Raw genomic sequence first — 26048 nt, forward strand, 5'->3', positions numbered from 1 at the left:
ACAAAGACGATACACAAATCGATGAAGGTATATCACGCACTCTCTCTCTCTGGATATGGAGTCACGTTGTTTTTCGAAACCTTTTACCTAACTAACGAAATAAAACGTCCAACAACTAAGTACCTATGCAAACAGTATCGTTAGGAAATCAGAAAATTGCGAGGTATTCTAATTGTCGCATGCTGCCTGTATCGCAGAACCCCATACCTACGTATTTACTATAAATTTGCCACCAATACAATATTTATCGTAACTTGATAAATGCATGATTGCGAGCAACAACAGTGCCATGGCATATCCCATCAATTATTTGGTGGCGCATCTTTGTTGTTTTATTTTTACACTAGATATGGGAGCTTTGTATATATACTCGTATATTATGTTGTTGAATTGATACATTTTATGCTCCATGATGATGCAACAATGACCCATTAACCTCTAATCATGCCTAATCGTTGATTGTTTGATGCTGCATAGACCACTGTTGCCCCTCAAATCGGGTCAATACTTAATGGTTGTCGTGATAAAGTCTATTACTGATGTCTTATATATATATCTTAAATTAAAAAAACCTCAGTGATTCATATTTGTTTTTAAGTTTCAACAAAGCGTTATTGTTCGATTTATGCAACTTTTGCTACCAAATTACTTGTTTTAAGTTGGCGCAATTACTGAGTTACTTTAATAGTACTTTTTAGCCTATAGAGCTATAGGTATAATTACATATTTTTTCACTAGTCCTATATTGGCATGTTGGCACACTTTTAGTGCATATTTTTTATGTAACTTTCCACTATCATTTTAATGGTTTTTTCTCCAGACCATTTTTATTCTTGACCATATTTTCTTCTGGCCAATTTTTTTTTTTTATAAGAATTTAACTCACTATCTGGAGTAGAAGTCAACATTGTGTCTACGCCTATGTAGGTTACACCGTTAGATAAACCTGGCGTTTTTAAGTGGCTTATTTGAACGTAATGACTATGTAATCGATAATCAGCGATATAGTTATAGTTACTCGGGTCGCAACTCACTTATCTACAACTAAATCGTTATCGAGACGGTATTCACCGGTCTCCGTGGACGTCGTAAACAACACGTCGGACCGCAACTCACCCACAGCCCAATGTATAGTGTTCATTGTACTATTGTAATTTGTAGATAATAATATGGGGAACGCATAAATAATTATCACATTCACATAAGGGCCGATAATATTATATTATGTCCAAAACACAGCAGTGGTCAGTGGGTAAAATGCAATAATAATTATTACCTCCCCTAGCGCCTAGATCGTCTGTTTTCAACCATTTTTATTCGTAGAATTAAAATATTTCTATAACATAATATATTTCAAATTTATACGATATTATCCATGCACTATCACGATCTTTTTGAAATTTGAATTTGGCGCTCTTGCATTTATTTAAATTATCAACCTTATTCATTGTCGCTTAGCCGTGCTGTATAGGCGCAGCTGCCGTTACTAAATTGTTAACAACAACCTCGGCCCATGGTGGTGCGTAAATCAAATATTAGATTTCATTTCAAGCAAAGGTAAGTGCAGCTTTCATTAGACTTAATTTAATATGTTGGTATAATTAATAATTATGAACTATGATACAATTTGTGCGCATTAAGCTCTCAAAGTGTTTTTACAGAGAAAAAGTGTACACGCGCTATGTATGGTACGATTATAATAATCTTTTATAATCTGCGAAGTATATAATGTAATTTTTCACTCTAAACTTAACTTCAAAGTTCTAACAATCAGAATATCTATAAAACTGCTTTATCCATACAATAATATTATGGTCATCAAATATTTCGTGCGAAATATAATTAAATAGTCATAAACAGTAGGGCGTTAAACAACTGTTGATTGTTTAAAATTGATTATTTCTTTAGTATTTTTTTTTTTTTTTTAACAATCGCAGCACATTATATGGAATTATGTAGTTGTTTACAAACTCCTGAGTGTATTGTAAGACAACAGTACCGTTTTATACTGTGTATAATATTATAGTCTTGAAACATGAAAACTCTAAAGTAGAGGTAGGTATAGTGAATTACAAAGTCTACTATACCTACCTAAATCAAATTAATAATTTATTATTAACTTGTTTAAAACTATAATAAAATCATAGTATCAAATATGCATACCCTGCACCGCTCATCCAAGAAGCCGTGTGCTATGCGATCACCGCACAGCTTCCACCAGCTTTCATTACATACTATATATACTTGAAATCCAACCCACATTAGACTCCCTATAGACGCATAGTCTCATCTCGTACTGTCCATTATTTCTTGTTGTTCTTCTTTGTGTATTCTTACCGACCATGTACACCGACAAACTCTCATCTAAGCTTTCACTATTCGATGTTGTTTACAAATAAACATTATTTATTATTAATATTTTTTTTTTTTTTTTGATTTTTTCCGTGAGCCATGATAAAGTTTTCCGCGATTTCACAATTCGCGTGAGTATTTTTAAAATACGCATCTTCTTTAATTCACTTTGTTTCTATTATTATTAATTGTATTATACGCTTAATTGTAACTGTACGGATAAATCCAAATAATAATATGATATCTTACACTTAAAGTGTGCTGTGATAACGCCCACTAAATTATCAACAAACTTAAAATTATGAAGCTCGTAACAACTATCCGTAGGCAGTATCATAGTCGTACCCGATATGGTACTTATTTTTTATTTTTTTATGTATATTTAAATAAACAATATTATATTTAATGTTCAAAAATTATCTTTAGATAATTAGAATAAAATTTACTTGCACTAAATGATATTATGGTTTTTAATAATTATATACCAGCTACTCAAATAATGTAACTACTAAAAAGTATTGAATTATGTTATTATTTAATTTAACTATAAATAACATCATCATGCAGAAAGATACATTTACGTGTACTTACAACTTAATTACATAATTATTTGCACTTTAGGATTTCGAATTCATATGAAAGGAATAAAGGATCCGCATTTGTTTGTATTTTAATCAGAAATAATAAATATTTTATGTTCAAAGTCTTGAGCCACTTTTAAAAAAGTGATAAAAAAAAAAAATGAATAAAAACAGTTTATGAGCCAATAGCATTTCATAGTTTCAACAAAGAATAGTGAAAATTATTTTCAGTGCCAATGTAATTTTGTACTGGATGCCACTTTTTTTTTCATCTCCCTAATAGTTTATTGTACCTGTGTTTCAAGATTTAAATAGCTTTATAGGTAACCCAACAGCATTGTTATTTTTTCTACAAGATTAGTTTTCATAAAGTATTTTATAAAAAAATCAGTTCTCGATCGATATAATATCTAGATCGATTTGAAAAAAAAAATACAATAACTTCCTTATTATCCCTACGAATAATCCAAAATAAAATATTTCACATGAATAATACAGTTTAATTTTATTAAAATAAAAAAAGTTCGTCGAGAGATTTAATACTTATTGGGATTTTGAAAATTGGGTATAATCCTGAGGTTGGAGATTAAGAACATTAAAATCATTCTAAATTTGCTCCTATAATTAATTTACCATGCACTTCGTAGCATCATTATATATTTATATTAATATATTATGAACAATCACTGTTTCTTTGAGAAGTTACATACTAATTACCATTAAAAGTTACTTCATTACTAAATTTAGTAAATTACATATAATTTTAAATTGCTTTTATTTCGGGTAAATATATGTTTGGTTTACTAACACTGTATAATCTACAAATATCTATTAACTGTAAACGGAAAAAAATAATCTTTACAAAACGATTTTTAAAACGCAGTTCAGTTATGCACACAAGCGATTAACGTCATTAAATAAAGATTTTGTAAAAAAAAAATAAAAAATTAATGACGTATCATTTCCGCCATTGTACAGTTATAGTTATATCAAAGCAGTGGTCTTCTGGTTTTCTTTAGCATACCTACGCATTATTTGCTCTTCATCTTGGAATTTAGACTTTATGATATTGCGATTTGTAATAATAATGAATAAGTAATATGTATAGGTATACAGTACTTCTTTAAATGCTCTACATTTTAGATTAAATTTATGAGGAATCGCAGTCTAGATAAATCAAAGATCTATTTTATTAAAATTATTATGCAAAAAAAAAGAATATGAATAAAAGTAAAATAGTGGAAATTAATTGCATTTCTCGTCAATCTATAAATTCCTCGTAATACGAGCGAAAGAGACACTGATAAATGGAGCTATATCGAAAGTTGACATAAGTTAAATACAGAGATGATTAAAATGGACACGAATGAATATTATATTAAAGGTATAGGCGAGTATGAGTTTTAGGTATAAATGTATAATTGAAAAACTTGTAGCCGGCTGTTTGATCTTCGTTTGTTCTAATATAAAATATTGAATCTCAAGAAAATTCATAATATTGTGCGAAATGGTTAAAATATTTTTTTGATGTAATACGTTTTTTATTTTATATATTATAATTTTAATATACAAATTTACGTTCGCGTATAATAAGTATAGTAATCCAAAATAGCCTCAAAGTCGGTCATACGAAATCCATCGAATAACTTCTTTTCTTTTAAGTCCAAAACTCCGAAGATCACATGAACTTAATTTCAATCGCGGAAAATAATAATAATATCATTATACATTGCCAGTATAATAGATTTCGTTCGTGCATAAAATAGGAAAACGTGTTATTTGAGAAGCAGGTACAGGATATGCATAATTCCTGGGAACAATATTGTACATTGAAAACAAAATTCGTGACAGGCTCATATAAAACTAGCCTATTATAGACCTGTGGAAAGCATTTTTTTATCTTGTGTAAACAATCACTGCAGGCAACTTGTTTTTTTTTTTGGGCAGTATAACTACGTGAGCAACATCAAGCTCGCGGTATAATCAAGTTATCAGCTGTGATGTGCTCGAATCTTGTATCTATTAAAGAAAATCTTTAAAATACCCAAAATTAGCTTCCCAAACTGACCCCGACGTCGATGTTTAAAAACAATAATTTAAAAAAGAAAACACACGCATATATCCATCAATGTCTGCACACACACACACACACACACACACACACACACACACACACACACACACACACACACGTACGTNACACACACACACACACACACACACACACACACACACACACACACACACACGTACGTACGTAGATGACTTTTATATAGTTATAAGGCCTGTTTAATGTTATGTTATCTGAATCATTCAAAACATAATTTCATATCATATATTTTGTCGAAAAAGGAAATCGTACAGTGTATAATTAATTATATTATATTTGAATTTGGAAATTTGAATATTGTATGCGCGGTCGCATCGCTTTCAGTGACATTTCTAATTCAGTGATCAATTTGTTATGATCCAGACAGGAGATATTGGTAATCATTTGGTTCCTATTCTATTAATATACCATTACTTAAATATTTTACTGTAAAGAATAACGTACGGTCGGCTTATACATCGATCGTCATTGAAAAACTGTACACTGAATATAATTTAAAAATATATACGAGTATAATTATATTGTTATTGTATCAAATGAATAATGTGTATGTATATTAAACGAAATAAATTACTTAAATTAATAAATTCCATATTAAGAAGTATAATATGATATATTTTATAAGCAATTAATTGGAACGAAACAAGTGTAACCTTTTTCAATGTTTAGGTTTTACTATATAGAAAACTGAAAATCTATTAATAAGTATAAATCATTTAATTAAAAATTATTTCACTTAATCGCCCATAGAAGAGGAGGATGAGCGTCTTTTGTTTTTCATTCTGTAAGTGTACGAATATATTATGATGATTTTGAAGGGTACCGTATAATGTGTTAAAGCTGGTGAAGTGGTGACATCAAGTATTTATGTTGACAGACAATTAATATAAAAACCAGTTTGTACCGAAGTTTTTTTAGTATATATTTTAAAAAATAAACGTCGAACTGAAACCAGGAAATAAATACTCTCATTATAAGGAAAAGCTGAAATTCCTAACGGTTGAATGTGGTAAAAATATGTTTAAAATATAGGTATATTATACATTTAAATCCAATTGGAAATAAAATTTGAATAAATGAATACTGCTTAAGCTATGAAATTTAGAATTATTTACTAGGTATAGTCTTAACTAAATGCGGTTAATCCGGAGAAAAGTGTTCGGCGTTGTATTCAAAAATATCGAAATTTTGAAAAAAAAAACGCATATTTTTTCCTCGCCCGATTATAAGTATTACGAGCATTAAAAAAAAAAAATAATTATAGGTTCACATTTATTATTTAAGCGGTCGGAAAGCCATTTAAACGCAATTCAAACGACTCAAGACCGGTAGCGGCGTGCAGTCGTGTATTGGATAATTAATTGAACGCCGTGTCCCGGGAGGTAATCATAATCGAATAAAGATCGCGTGATATTATTGCGCGATATCTAATAACATATATATATATATATATATATAATATAATATTATTATAAACCTATAATAATAATAATAATAATCGTATATTATAACGTCGTCAGAAGTGGTTTTTTTTATTCTTCACCCGAGGCGCGCGGCCCGCCAAAAACCGATTCGATAAAACATTTATAAATGTACAATACAGCTATAAAGTATAAAGTAGAACGCCGTGCCGCCACGCTGTATGCTCATGTGTTACACATTATGTCGTTACATATACAGGCCACACAGCTATAGGGTGTCCATTCTGGGTCGGATGGACCCCATAGGCACAGTGCCTAAAATGCCTATTATATGGGTTTTTGGAGGGGCTATACATAAATTAGAACCGATACGAGTTGAATATTAAAAGTCAAAATATCAAACAATTTTTTTCCGTAAACCATTGCTTTGAGGGGGGGGGAGGTGAAAGAACCTCCGACCACCCACTGTTTACGCGTGATTGTCTGGTGTCATATGTACGGCGTTCCGACATACACATACCCAATTTAGGTTCAAATAATGATGAAAACGAAAACAACAGTTTTGATTGCGGCGGTAAGCCGATCCAATATCAATTAGGTTTTTATAAAATATTGCTCAATATGTATCTCCATCGATGTGCCTTCTGATTTTCCAAAATCATGTTTCGAAAACATATTAAATGGCTAAAAACAGTTATCGACTGCTGCGGCGAACATGCGAAAAACACTGTGTGTTCCTATGATGACGTATCTGCAGGTACCTATATAGTATATACCTACATTTACTCGTTGGAACCTATGCGAATAACAGTAATTGGCGGTCCAGAGTCAAGAAATGGTCCAGTCGAACCATAATCGAACACACTATTATATTTTATACTATATCGATGACGCACACGGCACACGCATTTACATGTACGCACTCGTCGCGGTGTACATATGGCGATCGGCGGTTGGCGTGTGTTGTAAACGATTTTCGAAGCACACACACACACATAAATATAAATAATAATAGTGATACGCGTATCGTGATCATGATCATCGTGATCACGATTGATGATGGTGACGATGATAATAATAGTGAACCGAAATCGCGTTATTTCGGTTAATTTCGAGACACACTAGTCGAATATCGCGAGCGCTCTCAGGGAAATTATCTGACGGTATATTGTGTGTGTATATATATGATACCTACCTATGTAGGCACTGAAAAAGCAGTACAAACAAATTACATATCAACAAACCTGTGATGAATTACCTATATATTATAATATATTATTATACAAAGTAATTTTTTTAACACCAGACGTCCTTTTTTCCAAGTGACAATAAGTAGGTATTTTGGGTTACTATATTATATTATATTTTACTTAGACCGGCACAAACATCTGTTGTATATTTTTTGTGGGAAGAATTTTACCACTCCTCCGCGGACAACCACCAGTTGACGACACCTCTACACCATCAGCTGCGCCACATCTTCCGGGCAGTTGGCATACAAAGTATAAATTAATTAACAAAACATTTAAATTGTTTTTAATAGGTACATATATTATAATATTTAAATGTATAAATTATAAAATAGAAAATGTTTATACATAAATTAATGCCCACAAAATGTAAAAAGTTTATAATGTATATTTATTTGAAAATATACTTTGTCAGTTAATTTAAATATTATTATATTATAATTTTATGAAACAATATTATTTTTGCACTATAAATGTTTAATACAAGAACGTACTTACATAAATTAATGAAGTTATTAATTCCGAAATAAATGGGAACGCTTTATCGGTGTATATGTTACGGGCAAAGTGGAAAATTCGGGCAATGTATACAATGTCCGGGCATTGTACACAGTGACCGGGCATTGTATACAATGTCCGAGGTATATTGGGCAATGTAAATTGTGAAGTATTTATACAAATAATCTGCATAATATTATTTTACCTAATCAATGATATTATATACTAATAATTATTATACTCGTTTATATGGTTATTTATATATGAGTATTATAATTTTTTTTTAATCAATTAAATTTTAAATGTATTTAAAGGTAATGCAATAAAATATTATGTGCATAATGTTCAGTTATATGATATTATACATGAAGTTCATTTGTCAATTGGACATGGAGGTAGAAATAGAATGGAACACGAGATTAATAAAAAGTAAAAAAATATAACTAGAGATGTAATAATGGTATACTTAAATAATTGCGAATCGTGTAAAAAGAAGGGAAGTACAGCTAAAAAAAAGGGTTGGTTGTAAAACCAATCATATCTTCTAAAATGAATTCTCGCTGTGAAATTGACTTGATCAACATGCAAGCACAATCAGATGTCGATTATAAATTCATATTAGTTTATCATTATCATCTAACAAAATATATTATGCAGATTATTTGTATAAATACTTCACAATTTACATTGCCCAATATACCTCGGACATTGTATAAAATGCCCGGTCACTGTGTACAATGCCCGGACATTGTATACATTGCCCGAATTTTCCACTTTGCCCGTAACATATATATAGAGAATTTATGTACGGATATATAGACGCTATATATTGTTAAAACTTATACAGTTCCGGCCAAACCGAGACAACCCTCGAAGTATAATAAGCAGTATATTTGTTCACATCATTATTATGCAAAAATATAGACAAAATAGGGATTGCCGTCTATAATTATATCTATGTCCATATAGTTTTTTGTAACCACATGTCCGTATACATTATTATGATTAGAATAGTATCTATAGGCGTTAAACAATATACCTCCCATTAAATCAAAATTCAAATTTTAGCGGCCAGCGCTAGGCGATGGCCACATAACTCATCAAATAATTGAACATTTTAGTGCCTGGAGATTCCTACAAATGGTCCATTTACTCGTATGCTTTGCTCATCAGAAAAGCAATCGTAAACGGTCGTAATCGTAAATAAAAATTTAACGATGAATTAAATTAAATATTAGTGTATGATTTGTAATAATAGTATAATCATTAAAATCAATTATTTTAAAACATAAGCCCATACATGCGTATATGTCTGTAATACCTTATTGTCCTTAAAAATGTATTAATAAAATACACTTCAAGATATACAGTAAGAGTTTAAAATAAAATGGTACCCAATTATATTACGTTCATATATACACTAGGTATACGTATGTATTGTATATGATACGATACACGATAATAATTGTAAAAAATTTTAGTATATAATTTCGAATGTTTTAATATAATTGTATGATGTTCCGCGGGTATAATATTATTATGTGTCGTTTCGATATAATATAATATATATAGAGACGTCATAGTTCAGAGCTATAACAGCTCCATATATACACATAATCAGCGCCGGATAGGCAAGGTATCGGCCCACCGAGTTTTACGATTTTAACCGGCCCTAAAAAAGTTAACGGCCCATTTTTCAATAAGATAAAGTCATTAATAGGTATCCATATTTTAACAATAACATCATATATCATACAATAAAAATTATACATATTATATTAAGCAGTAATGTTGACATAGATTAATAATAAATATAACAACTAAGCCGGCCCACCGAGTTCAACTCGGCAACTCGCCGGCTCTATCCGGGCCTGCACATAATATCGTATGGGTACCTGGTTTTATTGTAAATCATAGGTATTCCGGGATTTTGAGATCTGATCTCGCGGGTTGCGATGGGTGCGTATATATATTATGATAATATACATCGTATAAATATATAGGTAAGTACACCGACGACGACGACGACGACGACGACGCCGCCCAAGAAAAGTGGGTCTCGCCGTGATGACGTAACAACAATACTCACCTCCACTACCAGAACGAATGTATATTATATTATAGCGATGCAGTCGTATATATACATTATAATATATACACGCATAAACATTATTGTAATGTAGTGGGAGTTGACTGCGGACACGCCGCTTGCATACGGCCGTCGACCAGACCGATTCGTGTGTTCCTACGTTTTGTTGTGTTCTTTTTTTTTTTGAATGAGCAGCGTTCAGTGTGACGCGAACCGCGGCCTGGCCATCACCGTGTGTGATATTGTAGTCATCGATGACTCCGTAATCTTGTTCGTCTCGACCGGGACACGCGGCCGAGATCGGCGTACGACGACGGTGTAATATATAATAATAATATTATATTATATATCATATACTCGCGACTCGTCGAGTGTTAATTTAATTTTTAAATACTACGTTCCATTACATACGTTTATCGCAATCGTATAGAAATTATATCCACCGCCGGAGTTCTTGCGCGAGTGAGTGCTGTACGTATATACATCGCGAATATATACGATTGAACTTGCAGTTATAGCGACAACGATCGCGATCCGTCTGAGATGATCGTACGAATGAAATCTCAGTGAGTCTATGTTTTGTATTCACTTATTTAAGTATAATGTATCTATATATATATACCGACTGAGTTGTTATATTATCATAGTTGTTTTTTGCACACGGCCGAAGTGATAAAATACCGATATTGTATCGCTATTGTTGTACAATGCATATATAATTTGCTCGCGCGCACACGAGGGTCTGCGTTAAAGTCTCTTGCCTCTTGGCGTACCTACGTCAAAATATTTAGTACTTATACATATTATATCCGTGCAACTTGATATAGTATTGTACATTTATGTATACAAGATACCACACGCGCGTCTTATAATGATGATAATATTATTACGTGTGTACACGGATATGGGAACGACGAATCGTTTAATACCGCCTACACGCGATAGTGTTAGCTGGTAATACGATATAATAATAATAATAATAATAATAATGATTATTTTCTTCCGACCGAACGTCGCCGGTAGGTAAACTTTTCAAGTCGTACCGCGTCGAGTTAGGGTCGAATGAGAGTTCTGCAGAGCTTGAGCTGGTCACGACAAATTATTATGATAATATACGAAATACACACACACAATAAATATAGGTATATATATTGTACACAAATTGAAGAGAAGACGTTTATACATTATTGTAATTAGATTCGTTGGAAAAATGATCAGTACCTAATGAATTTATTATTTGAGAGATAATTCATATGCTATACAAATTTATCCAGTTACGTATAGGTATTATAGTCATAAGAAAAATACATATTTATAGTATGTAATAACGTTCCCGATCATAATATACATTCGACTTTAAAATAAAACATTAGAATAATATGATAATATATATAATATACGTGTACATATATAGGTAGTGTATATAATATATATGTATAATAAATTAATATGTATCTTCTACTTACAAAAAACAAACATTTAAAAAAATGTATAATATATATACCTAAATACCTATATACATTAATATCATTAGAGTTTATAACGCATCAGTACGTTTATACCTTCGAATTTTTTTATTAATACCGAATAAGGGTTCTTTATGAAAGAAAAACGTGTTTTACTATCAAAAAGAGATAATTATTTAATTATGCGTAATGTATTAAATGGATTCTTACTAATAAAGAAGACCTAATGAGTTATATAATACAAATAAAAACAAAACAAAAGACACTCGACTTCAAGATATTATTGCATATAGATATATTATTGTTACGCATTACATTTAAATTTAAAATTCAATCAAGTGCGCTGAAACTATAATAATATTGCCTATTGCCTATTGCGTTTAAATCGTAATGTTTGTATACATAATACTAGGTATACTGTATTAAACTGTACGTAACGTTACCTTGACGGACATAATCACAAACGCATAAGTAGGTACCTATAATAAACCTAGAAACGCATTGCACACCATATTTTACAATGCTGAATGTTGATTATTATTTGTCTATAATCTATATCTGCTTTTATACACTTACATTATTTAGGGTGCACGAGAAACATTATCATAAACGTCCATGGTAAAAATGATTTTTATTTTTCCGAATTTATTCAATTTGACTAATCAATCCATCATTGAAATTCAATACGCAAATTTTGAAAAATCTCAACTCTCGGATAAAATATTATGCTCGAAACACGCATAATATTTCAACCAATAAAACATATTATGTAAATATATATAGGTAAACGTTCTCAGTTACATGCGTCATAATATAAACTGTTCATAATGTTTATGTGTTACCTACCTAATTTATTATTAAACGTTACTATAGTTGTGCAGTTTATACACGTTGTTTTACGTCAATAATATTGTATACAAGTATGTTAACACATATTTTAAGTATGGAAACTATGTATATACTATAGTATAAGCATACGAATAAATCAAACTATGTACAAATGAGTATTTTTTATTATTTAGCCAGTGAAATAAAATAATTGCTTAACTAGCTACTGTAAAAATGTAGTTATAATATTAAAAATTAAGTATAATAATTTATAAAGAAACATTAATTTAATTTTAAACTAGATATTTATTGATAAAAGATTTCTTGATTATCGTTATATTTTCCACGGTATTGTAGTGCGATTTCTATTATCTGTTAACCTATAGTCCCATACCACCTTGACAGTTTCACATTTTATTTATTACAAAATATCTTCATGAGTGATATGATACTTTGCAAAAGGTAGTAAACCTAAGTACAATATGGTTTGATTTCCGACCTTGTACAGAGTTATAGTGTTATACTATTGAATGACAGGTTTAAAAAAAAGAATAGACATCTTTTATTATATTGTATAAGTAATATAACTCACCAAAATACGTATATATATATTTATATATACATCTATTCTATATCTAAAATATTTAATTAAATAACGAAATATAATAAAATATAGGTATACTAAAGATTTCTATAAATTATAATAGTCTATAAATAGTTGATATATAGTAATAAGTTTAAATATAAGAAAATAAATCAAATAAAAAACGCAAGTACAATTTATGACCCTGCCCCAAAAGCGTAGATAGTTTTTTTAACAATAGTATTTTTACAAAAACATATTTTGTTGTTAATAGGATTAATTTTTGTTATGATTTAAAGTGTATTAGTAAATAAAAATTCGATTTCCTCACAGTAGAAGTTATATATTATATATTTTGTGTAATTGATTTCTTACAATTATTTCAAAAGTAAAAATGTTGGACTACAATTTAATAAACATGCACTTAGTTTCAACTAGTTTTATGATAAACGAAATATTCGACCTAAACATAGTGTCCAATTAAATAGCAAATATAATACTAATATAAAAGACAAATTACAATCAGTGTATTATTAAAATTAATTACAAACTGAATAATAAACGAATAATCGTAATTTTGAACTTCATAATTAATTATAGGAATTTCGAAATACAAACGTCTCATTAAGTACAGCTAATGATGTTTTATTTTATATTTATTGGACGCTTCTTTTGTGTTACCGTACTTATAAGATATTTAAATTTTAAATATCAACCCAGGTCACAGAGTAAAGAATATTTTAGTCATCGTCTTGCGCTTACGTTTCAACTTGTGTGTGAATTCCAGATGAGTGATTGTCCGGGATTTAATAGCGACGTGTCTCACGTCCGTCTTGTTTTACCAGACAAAAAAAAAGTGAAATAGTTATAATACTAATACATCTATATACATAGGTATACTTAAACGTCTTAAACGAATTAAAATAATTTATTATATATATTATATATCATTATTTTTAAAATGTAAGTTATGTATTGGAATAATATTATGCTTTACTTAATGCATACAATATAACTCGTCATACTTATAAATATTTTATTTGAACACATCAAAGATCTTCCCAACGATCTGAGAAAATGTAAAATGTTTTCGTTATTTAATTTATAATATGACTATAAAACTAATATTCAAAAAACATTATTACTTATTTTAATGGCAGAAAAAATCATTAATGTTTATGCTCATTCGTGTAAGTACTATGAACTATTGAAATATTTCTCATAAGTTTTAGGTATAAGTACTATCGTGGCAAACTTTGGGAATAATTATTGCACAGAGATGTTCTCGTGATGAGTGTTAAAACGAACCTATAATGAATACTGTGTGAATACTTAGGTACTGTTCGTAAATTTATTTGTAAACTTGTGTGACTAAATAAAATTGTCTTGAATGGTTCGCATATATAATAACTAAATGTCTGAGCTATTAAAAAAAACCTACGTATTGGTACTGGAATTATAGTTACAGATAGATGCGTGTTAAGCGAAAAACTGCAGTAAACCTACATCCGTCGTAAATATGAATAGATAAAACAGGATATAATAATATATATGTTAACCGTTATTAAAATGCTATTTTACGGCCTAAACATAAATAAAGTCTAGTGGTACACAATTTATATACATGTTAATATATTATAAAACAGTGAAATTTCGCCATAATACAAACTCTCGCGGGCAACAAAAACAAAACAAAAATCGTATTTCAGAGAAATTCGTTAAAATAATAATTCAATAAATATGGTTCTAATTTGGTATATGATGGTTCCCAAAAATATTTCGTTAAACAGAAAATGGTTGCTAAATGGAAGTTCGTTTTACTATATGAAAGTTTCAACGTATAATAAAACGTATTATTTTCCAGAAGGTTTCTAGTGGCTTCTGTAATCCAATCGCCACCAACAGTTGGTTTAATGAGTCAACCCATTAATAAAGGTATGATGTTCCGGTATGGGTATAAATAGTCAGGTAAGGTGGGCTGGTATACAAAATACTGTGATATAGGTAGGTATACCATGTTATAGTTACATATTTTATCGATTCAAAGAAGCTAACTTATTGACGACGTTTATCGATAAATCATTAACTAGGTATTATTTTTGTGCGTTGAGCTGCTGCGGGCACACGGACATATTATTATTACTATCGTTATTTTTTTATGAACCGAAAAGAACCAACAGCCGCGAATAGGTAGGTTAGTGCTCAAGTATATCTTACGAGTTACGACTTTTCACGTGACTACCTACTTGAAATACACATAAATAATACTGTACTCGAAGCGGCTTCAGTACTCCAGACTCATTTCATAAACAATAAAAATTTGTTTTTTTCGTCGAGCGCATCATGCACAGAAAACAGACCATGTATGATTACTTTGATGTATGATGTATAGTATATAATAAACATATATATTTATATATATATACACTCTTTAAATAAACCATTTATTCATAAAATCATTAACGACCATATAATAATATTATATAGGTACCATTTTGGAATATTTCACACTCTTATATAGGTATATGCAAAGTCGTTCGCATCCATTAACTTGTAACAACACACAATGCTCAATGATTATCCTGTCAGAGTAGTACAATATATTTCAATGGCGTTGAATTGGTCTCGATTTACCTCTTCACGAAAAATCAAAATATTACCCGAGTTGTTTGATTAAAATCGATTCCCTTGCGTTCCAGATATTTTCGATAAAGCATCTCTCTATTGATGAAAACCACAACCATTATTCTTCTAGTCACATCGGTTAAATATGCGTATAACGTGGTCTACATACTCAGGTTTAACCGTTTTGGACAGTCAATCAATAACGATAGTAGGTATATATGTACACAGGTAATTAGTTTCTAGTAAATATTCATCGTTTAATAGGAATATTGTAATTTATATAGACTATTCACGGATAACGTTAAACTGTACTCCAAACAACAATATTATGGTTTATTTCAATAATATGGGTTTAATAATCATTTGCAAGAATACAATCTAGTCGAACAATGTAAGGCCATAATATTCTGACAAATTATCCCATTATTAATGAATACAAAACATCTAAACGAGATGTATGTTATTGTAAACGTGTTTATTTTGTGCAAAAACGTTGGACACAAATCAAAGTTGTATTTGATTATTTAAAAGGATATGTAGCCATGTAGGTATTATAATTTTAATACTTTTGAATCGCTTTATAAAAAATACATGTATAACGCAATGTATAATATTTTCAATGCATAGTTATGTGAGTAATACAAATTTATACTGATTATGATTATTATACATTTGTCTTGATTGCCTTTATTGTAACAGCGACATCATGCAAGCGAATAATTTGAATTTCATTAGTCATTACTCATTAGGTACCCACATTCTATAGGTAATAATGCAATTTGAATATTTTCGAATCTTGACGAATCATAGATTATACCTTTGTAAAAAGAAAGTTAAGTCGAATCATACAATTGGGATGTATTCGAACTCGCATCCTATTGCAACCATTATCTACTAATTAAAAATTATGTTTTATACAGTACCTACCAATCTTAATATTGGAAAATAATTCATCTATACATTTTTTGTTTTTTGATTGAGTATTCAAACAATTTAGTTTACAAATGGTGACAAATACGTAGGAACTATTCGATAATATACAGCTATATTTATTTAGTTTGTTTTATTTACAGCATATACATGCATTCTTACATTCCAAACTGTTCAACGTGACACCTTGTGTTCGGCTATAGCCGTTATTTTACCTACAAATAGTACATCACCGACACCTTATAGCCACCGATTTTTTATTTAGGTACTTTCCATTTTTGTTATTATTATTATTATTATTATTATTAATAATAATATATTATATTATAAACGTGCTGGCGAAGTGTCAAAATTCAACTTATGTCTTGCTGTCACCGGAATTCAAAACAACATACCGTGTCCGTGGGTATTATTGTGAAATATAATATTATTATACACATGATGTATATCGCACATACATTATTATATTGTGTACGTGATTAAAATGACAAACGCGAAGAAGAAGTAGGGATGACAATGATAACGCCGCCGCCGCCGACGACGACGACGATGTGAGAATGTGACGGGAAGAGGATGTTATTATACATAGGCGTATTATACATATAGGTATCCAAATGTACAGCGCGATAGAATCGTAATTTTCGTATTATTATATACTCACCTTACATAAACAGTTAGCCGCGCGCTAAAACAAATGAATTGGTCACGTCATAAACATTTTTAATTTCGGCAATACCCATACGCATACACAGCAGTATGTACAGCACATATAGCATATAATATAGTATGCACAGGTATATCTGCCTGCATTTTTTTTTTTTGTCGATCGCTCCTTTAAAACGTACCCACATATAATATATTATATTATACATGGATGGGCCATGATGATAATTGATAATACGGCGTATAATGTTCGATTGGCGTGAATCGCCATTAACCGCACGCCGAATATCGTATTTTGCACAATATGACTCATATAATATGTACACTCTGCGACGATATAACATCCTTTTACATAATTCTACATAGCTTCAAGTATACGCGCACGCGGCACACCCGGATGTGTACCCGTCTTATTAAACGTTTATGCGGATGGAACGCACAACGTATTATATATATATTATTATATTATTATTTGTTTGTTTTCGAGCGAAACGGCAATACGTATAACACGCATCGGTGTACATACATGTACTTGCATCCATCGTGCACTGCTGCAGTGGTCAAATCTTGTGTGTGACTCGATATTTTCGTTTTTGTTTTTTTTTATTCGGCGCCGACAGGAAGTCGTAAAATCCAAGACGAAGCGTTTATTGTAACAATATAATTGAACGCGTTTTGCAGTTCTACGCCGGCTATATAATTAACAATATAATACGCGCCGACCAGTAAATCGGTTGGTCGCATATACAGCAGCGGAGAAAGAATTGTGTACAGATCTCTCCGAACCCATACATGTTGCGAATGAAAATTCGTTTTTTAACGCCACGTCTTATTATAGTACCCACATCATAGTTGTATACAAAATATTTAGTTTTTTTTGAGTACCCACTATAGAGCCGGGTAACTGTGCATTTCTCGTCAGATTATTAAATATATTATTAAAATGTTGGTTTGTGATAATATATCGTTACAAATTGCTGGGCGTGATGACAAAAGTAGTAATGTAAATGAAACGTAGAAAATAAAAGGTGTGTATAAAAACACATTGTTATTCATTTATTAGATCGAATAATTTATGATCATTTGATTTGATGAGGCTATAATTAAACCCGTAGGTATTCTTGATTTTATAAAATAAATATTATAAATAGGTACACAATATAATTTGAATATTATATATTATGGTTGTTAGTTCGTAACGAGTATAATAAAATATCATAATATTATTTACACTCGTAAAACATATCTTTGAACAAACCTTTTAGCAATTTTTATTGTGTTTGATATTTTTTTAAAAGTGCGTATTTAAAATCAATTAAAGTGTACAGTACGTTTTAACTGATAAACTGTAAACGAAGCAGCTAGGCGTTTTTTAAATTTATAGTGTTTAAAACAACAAAAATAATAATAATACTTTTTATACACTATGTACTTATACGTAGTATAAATTATTAATGTATTGTTTACAAAGTGAAATTGTAATTTGGCGCACTTGTAATTATTTCGATTCTCAACTGTATTACACGCCAACTCTTAGAAATGAGAATGTCTATACATTTAAATGCCATATGATATAATTACATAGAAGTATACAGGGCGATTCATCAATCATGCCACCACAATTATTTATTAGTTTTAATAATACATGTATTCAAATTCTGACTCTTCAAATGTTTAAGTATATACTTAAGAGCCACACTTTCTATTTTTTGGATTTGCATTCCATTTAACAAGGGTCCTGATCATGGACGATAATCGGGGGGCTTTAGGGGACAAACCCCATTCCCCACCCCCGCCCACCCCCCCAAAAAAAAACTATTTGCTCCTGTGGTCCTGATACCAACTTCTTTTTAGTAGAAAACTTATTGTGTAATATAAGTTTACAAGTAGCTAAGTAGGTATACTATTCATAGTAATTATGGTTTAATCTCAATAAAGAATTACACCTGACGGTTGACATTGTTGTAAAGTCGGGATTACACATTTAACACGAGAAAATTAATGAAATGTTTTTGTATGAAAACAGTTTGTATAATCATATTATTATTCCGTTTAAGTTATTTTACATATCATTAATAGTTTCTAAAGTGTTAATTTTATAATTCGCCGTTACTTAGTTTTATTCTACAGAACATTTTCTGAGTTACTGAACAGACATAATAGTAAATTTTGTAGGTATTTAATTATTAAATTGTGAAGATTTTTTTTGACATTCATTAATTTTCATATAGTTTTGAGTACTCTTTGATTATTTGATTATTACACCATTAACTTCTTTTGCTGTATTACGTTTTTGGTGATTGCGAATAATATTTTCATCTTAATCATATTACAATAATTACCTTGAAACGGTTTCATTCATATGATAGTACTGCTGTTTTTATTATTTTCCATTTTTTTCTTCTAAATTATAATTACCATTTAACAATTGATCCATTACATTGTTTATTTACATTAATGATGTGTTTTATGGTTCATATTTATTTATTAATATAAATTGTATTGTTCTATTGGGCTCCAATAAGCCTGTTAAAAAAATAAATAATACCACGAAGACTAAAGATTGCCGAGGGCAACAATTTGATGAAATTATGATTTTATTTAAATTATTTAAATATTCCATCGTTATTGTTTGAGGCCAGGGGCACCATCTCATCTGGTGGTCAATTTTAAAGAGACTTACGGTTGTAGCATATAGTAATCCGTCCATCACCTACGAACTACAACCATCGCACATCGTCCGTCATTCGTCAATAAAGAGACGTGAACATTTGTTTTATCGTTTCGAAATTGTACACATAAATAAAGATAATGTTGTTAAAATATAATTTCGACATTTACATTACGGTCCAAATAATTGAATACCTTATACAGAATGATATATTTAACTGGGTCTTTAACCGTGGTTTTCTTTTTACACGTTTTCAATTCGAATATCTATATTGGGCATGAGACCGATTTTCAAGAGCATAGGATCTTTTTTTTAACGTGTGCTCGTAGCAAAAAAATATCCTATACAGTTAGCAGCGAACCAATACGTCAGGTACTGTGGCACAAGAAATCTCCTGTTGCAGAGGTGACCGTAGCACAAATCTCTAAATCGCCAAATTACGTGACCAACAATCGACATACCTACCTATAAAACACTATTATTATAAATTATAAAAAAATTTGGATTTTGTAACACTCAGCATCTTCTTTACCTAGCAATTAAAATTTTTATGTAATAAAAAATAATCATTTTATAATTATATTAGTTTGTTTAATCATTTGCTGGGTTCTTGTATTGAACATTTCCCTCCGTTTAATCATTTTCATATGTCTGTTTGTATAATATGTTGTATTAGGCACACAAGATCGCCGTTCATATTCTACTTTAATTTCACATATTTTGCAATATAAAATTCTTCCATCTGCGGAAAATACATCATCCCCAAATTCCAAAATGAAACTTCTCAACCGACTAATTTGTGTTTTTTTCTTTTGGCATACCACAGATACGAGCGCTAATAAATACAAAAAATAACGAATACAAATACGAACACGACAACGACTGACGATACATGCAAACGATAACGGTCGTAGTCCGTCGATCACTATGTACTGGCGAACAAAATAATACTATAAAAGACAGATTAAATAAAAATAATATTGTCCTCAGAGCTAAAAATAAAATGGGTTCCCCGTAACGTTTTTGATTGGCGCCTTATATCATTTAGATACAATTAATTTACTAAAAAATTGATATAAGAGTAAATAATCAAAAATTATTTAAAAATATGCAATAAAAATCAATAAGTCTTAAAGAAAAAGGAAAAAATTCCAAAATATGCAAACATATGCACAGTAAACTTTTAAACTTTACCTCCAAAACACCACAACACAAATTTGTACCGGATCAGATTTATTCTATTCACTTCCCAAACAAATATGCAAATGCATTAAGTCCCGAGCCCTGATTATAATCATTCCTTTGACGGGTTCTAAATAATACCTATTAATACCTATATTATAATACTATACTATCACGGTACTGTCGGTATTGAAAAAAAACCGAACGGTCGCCCTTGTAAAGCAGCTACGCTTTATCTAAAAACAGCATATATCATATCGACACGACATTTAAGTGCGAGTGTAACGGTTAGAGTACCTATTAGACGAATGTCTATAAGCGCCGAATGCAGATATCTACTGTAATTTTATATACATAATATACAGAGACACTAAAATTTGTCGGTCGACTAGGCGCCACCATTAATATATTATTATATATGCCTGTGCAGTAAATAACGATCATGTGAATAAAATTCAATTTTATGGCACCATATATTATATAGCCGTTCGTATAAGTAATTGTCTCTCGAGTAGAATACGCACCATAATATTAATGTGGTGCAGACGTGAAATTTATATTTATTAATAAATTAAGTGAGGATATGCATTTGGAAATTTGTCGGATGCAATAATGTGTACGAGAAAAACTTTATGACGAACAAAAAAAAATTGAACAATGACTACGAATAATATTATTTGAATTTTTTATGCTAATAAGATATCGTGTTATGTTCGAGTATGGTCTCTGCCGTTTACGGTGGACTGATTGTGAGATATAATGTTCGGTCCTCTGCAGCATAAATTTAAGTAAGAAGCAATTTCTAACCAAGTCTGTACTCAAACAAATCCCTACCCGCACACGTCCTTACTTTATAGTTTATTCGTGTAATCAGCTGTATCCTTATCTAGACAACCCTAAAACGGAGGTACTTGCATGCAGCAGTTTTTATAAAGATAAATTATTAGTGTCAACTACTCAACTGTACACCAGTGTGTTCGCCAATTTAAGAAACAGTGAATTTCTCGGCCGGGTTATATTGGAATAAATCATTTTTTTACGTGCAATAAACAAGATTTTCATAATATCATAAAATTATTCGGGAAAATGGTTTGGCACTTACGGACCCATTGAATGGCCACCAAGATCTCCAGATATTACTGTACTTGATTTTTTTTATGGAGAGATTTGAAAACAATAGTCTACCCAGATCCACCAGTTAATCTAGCAAACCTTACTGAAAATCAAATAATGTCAGCAACTAATAGAAGATGTCTACAACGTTTTCAACAATAACATTTAAAAATTCTCTCGTCGTCGTTACCATTACCATTTCGGTGGTCGCGTGAAACGTTATAACCACCCATACATTATATACCGTACACGGTACCTATATATCTGATCAGAAAATCTCGAAAACTTTCCAAGGAGAAAATCGCCACCTATTATTCGGAGCTTTCGCACGCCGAGCATGTGCCATTTTTCTTATGTCCCGTGTGAAAATATCGCACACGACTCCTCTTAGCATGTTGGCGATTGCGGCGTGGAAAAGATTATTATCATATACGACGATTACAACTGTCAAACACAAATCTAAATTCGTACAATTTAAGTTTACGTATATCTACAAGCAGCAGCACTCCTCGGGTATGCTCATTGCTCATTCACTTTAATACCCTCTACATTTATTCGAATTCTGATTTTTGGAATTTTTACCAAGAAGGTAGGTATATAAATAATTGTTTTATATATATCCTCCAGAAACGTATTTAAAAATACTTGGAACATTTTTTTCTGCCATTTGATAAGCTTGCTGTGGCTATCTAAAAATCTCTATTTCATATGAGCCCTGCAATTTTTTACTGAACCTACCTGAATTATTGCCAAACTGTTGATTTTTTTCGAAAATGTTGATGTATCTAAATCGACAGTAATTTTGAACTAGTCAATGTGTATGCATTACCGAGAAATATCTTTGGTATAGTTTTACGTAAGGCATAAAATATATGTAATATTTTGTCTAGTATATCTATAATATAAGGACTCAAGTTTTTATAAATTATACCTGATTAATTTTTAAATCATCATAAATCGAATATTTTCAAAAATTGATGGTTAGAGATTTTTAGTCAGATAGGAAGATCAAATCGGTGTCACGAATATGTGAGTTCCTCACCATGTTGTTCGCACAATTCATCTATTATAATTTATACAATTTATTTATTGCCATTTTATTATTGTACAGACCGTAAATTTGGTTATTTATTTCAAATATTAAAAAAAATAATTAACATTAACATTTTTAAAATAACCATTTGCTTATCATTTTAAAGTCAAAAAGGGTAGTCCTCATTTGAATAAAAATGTTTAAATCACCACATAAGAAATCTAAGTGATTTAAAATATGATCTATAACTTTTAGACTATAAATTAACTTAAAAATTAAAAAAATCAGAATTTTAATGAACTAATAATTGAAAGATAAAATTATTGTCTTATATTTTGCACATATTCGTAGGTCACATTCGTATATACACTTCTATATAAAAATGTTGTCTTGAGTTCTTGACTCTTGGACATTGTTTTCAGTTAAACTAATTTTAACACATCGATTATGATATATATTATATACAATACCAGCTCCCCGTGAAATTACGTTTTTCAATATTGTTTACCAATTCATGTTTCAAAAAATATGTTCTCTTCAATTTGTTCTATAAAAGAAAAATACAAGTATATATTGAGGGTGAGTTTTGCTCCCAAAATATATCTTCACCCTCAGCAATCACACATGTCGCCAACCTATAGCAACTGCACTGCACTAAAACATCCTGCCCTAGAATTTTGCCGATTTGCATCACTGAATTCTACTTCCCCTTAACAAGGTACTGGTATTGTTGTTAAAATCGAAATTATAGAATAGATTTATTTAAAACCGATCATGGCTAGGTGTATGTTATGTGAGAAAAAAATGTGATGATACATCAATGTGTCACAATATTGGTAACATCGGTTCAGCGGACAGCACATAAATAATAGTTAGGTATAACTTATAATACTATACTGTCATACAGTATATATTATCTATATATTGATATATTACACAAAACTATGTTTTTCCAACTCACTCCGTACTATACATTTATATTTTTGTTATTAAAAAGCGATCTCGAAGAGATGAAACAAACTCTGAACTCTTGCCTATATATACTCTGACTATAAGCACAAAATATGCTTCGTGCTCTATCGATAATATTATATAATAATGGAAAAAATATATAATTTATTATTTAGGGCAAGAAAAATAATATTATAATGATTCTTCGTGTACCAATGTGGCAATGTTTGTACTTTATCGCGAACTCGAACCTGATATTATACTATTATCTGTCACAGGCTTTCGTGTATAGATCACACGATTTGAAGTCAATCAATACTGGCAATAATTTATAAATAATGACTTGCATATATTTTAGAACGCACGACAAAACTGACATATGATCCAAAACATACATAAAGTAATCTAAAATGTGGTTTGAAGTGTGTTGTATTATAGATGGAATTATTATAGTGTTAGCGTTATAGACGCGTATGTAATTATGTCCCACGATCACGTGACTCATATAAAACATCATTGCTGCACAGAAATCGATAATGACATTATAATATAATTAAGATGACAATATTGATTACGTGTACCAAATATACGTAATATAACGGACGTATGGTAGTTAAATAACCAAATTGTACTGAATACAGTATGAAAATTAATGATTGTTAAAAAAAAAATGGTTCAATAATTCGTATTATTATATTAAATATTATTTACCATGTGTGGTATTTTAAAAGTCCAAGTAATTTTCAACACAATAAAATAAAGTGATAGAAAATTATACCATAAACAATTTAGAAACTATTCAATAAGTAAAATAATTTAAATTAAATAATACTACGACTACACAAATTGTTTTCACAGAAAATCCACATTTTTTTAATGCTATGAACTTCTCTCATGTTCAATGTGTTTATGTGTATAAGGAGTCATCATAACTTTATAACAAATAACAATGTTTAATACTTTGATTAAGTTTTAAACATTACAAATAATTAAATAATCATGAACACATTTAAAATAAACCTGAGGTAGGTACCTAATAGCTACTAAAAACAAAACTAAATAAATCTCAAATATTATATTTGCAATGATTGCATTATGGAATAAAATATTAACTAGTGTGGGTTTTCTGACAAATAGAATGTAGAATGGTGTATTACATTCTGAAAATTGTCCTCTCCCACATCATAAATTGAACAAAATGTTCTCAAATTATAAACTTTATCATTTCAAGTCATACAATTGTAAATACAATTATCTTAAGTCAAAATATAAAAAATCGTTTTATCTTATTTCGTCGTTTAAAATAACATATATACCTACATAGATATATTGATGATATAGTTATTTTATTAACACATTTTTTTTTAGTGAGAATGTAAATCTCGCGATAGGTCATCGTTGGTTACAGTCGTTATATTGTATAGAAAAAAAAAAGTAACAACAAAGAATCTCAGGATCAAAGAAGAAGCATTAACGTATTTTTTTTAGTACAATTTGGGTCAAGGAAACATTTTTGTGTTATAATTATATAAAATTATTTGTAAACTATATTATATTTATAAAATAAGGTAGAAACTAAATTATTAGGAAAATGTTTAATTAACCGTATTGCACATCATGTTTTATACCGAGGACAAGACGCATGTACAAGAATTCATGTAATTAAATAATAAAAATCGTATATTTTATACCTCTGTCAATA

The 26048-nt window shown here is 30.1% G+C and overlaps 1 protein-coding gene across 1 annotated transcript in view; it reads left to right on the forward strand.

The window, feature by feature from the left end:
• The first annotated feature begins 10476 nt into the window (after window positions 1-10476).
• Window positions 10477-26048, forward strand: part of LOC111036667 (ATP-dependent RNA helicase dbp4) — a 31030-nt gene continuing 15458 nt past the window's right edge. Inside the window, exon 1 of the mRNA XM_022318785.1 lies at window positions 10477-10867. The gene's annotated coding sequence lies outside the window, so the exon portion shown is untranslated. The remainder of the gene's footprint in view (window positions 10868-26048) is intronic.

The sequence above is a fragment of the Myzus persicae genome, unplaced genomic scaffold, assembly GCF_001856785.1.
Source record: "Myzus persicae strain clone G006 unplaced genomic scaffold, MPER_G0061.0, whole genome shotgun sequence".
NCBI classification, from domain to species: domain Eukaryota; kingdom Metazoa; phylum Arthropoda; class Insecta; order Hemiptera; family Aphididae; genus Myzus; species Myzus persicae.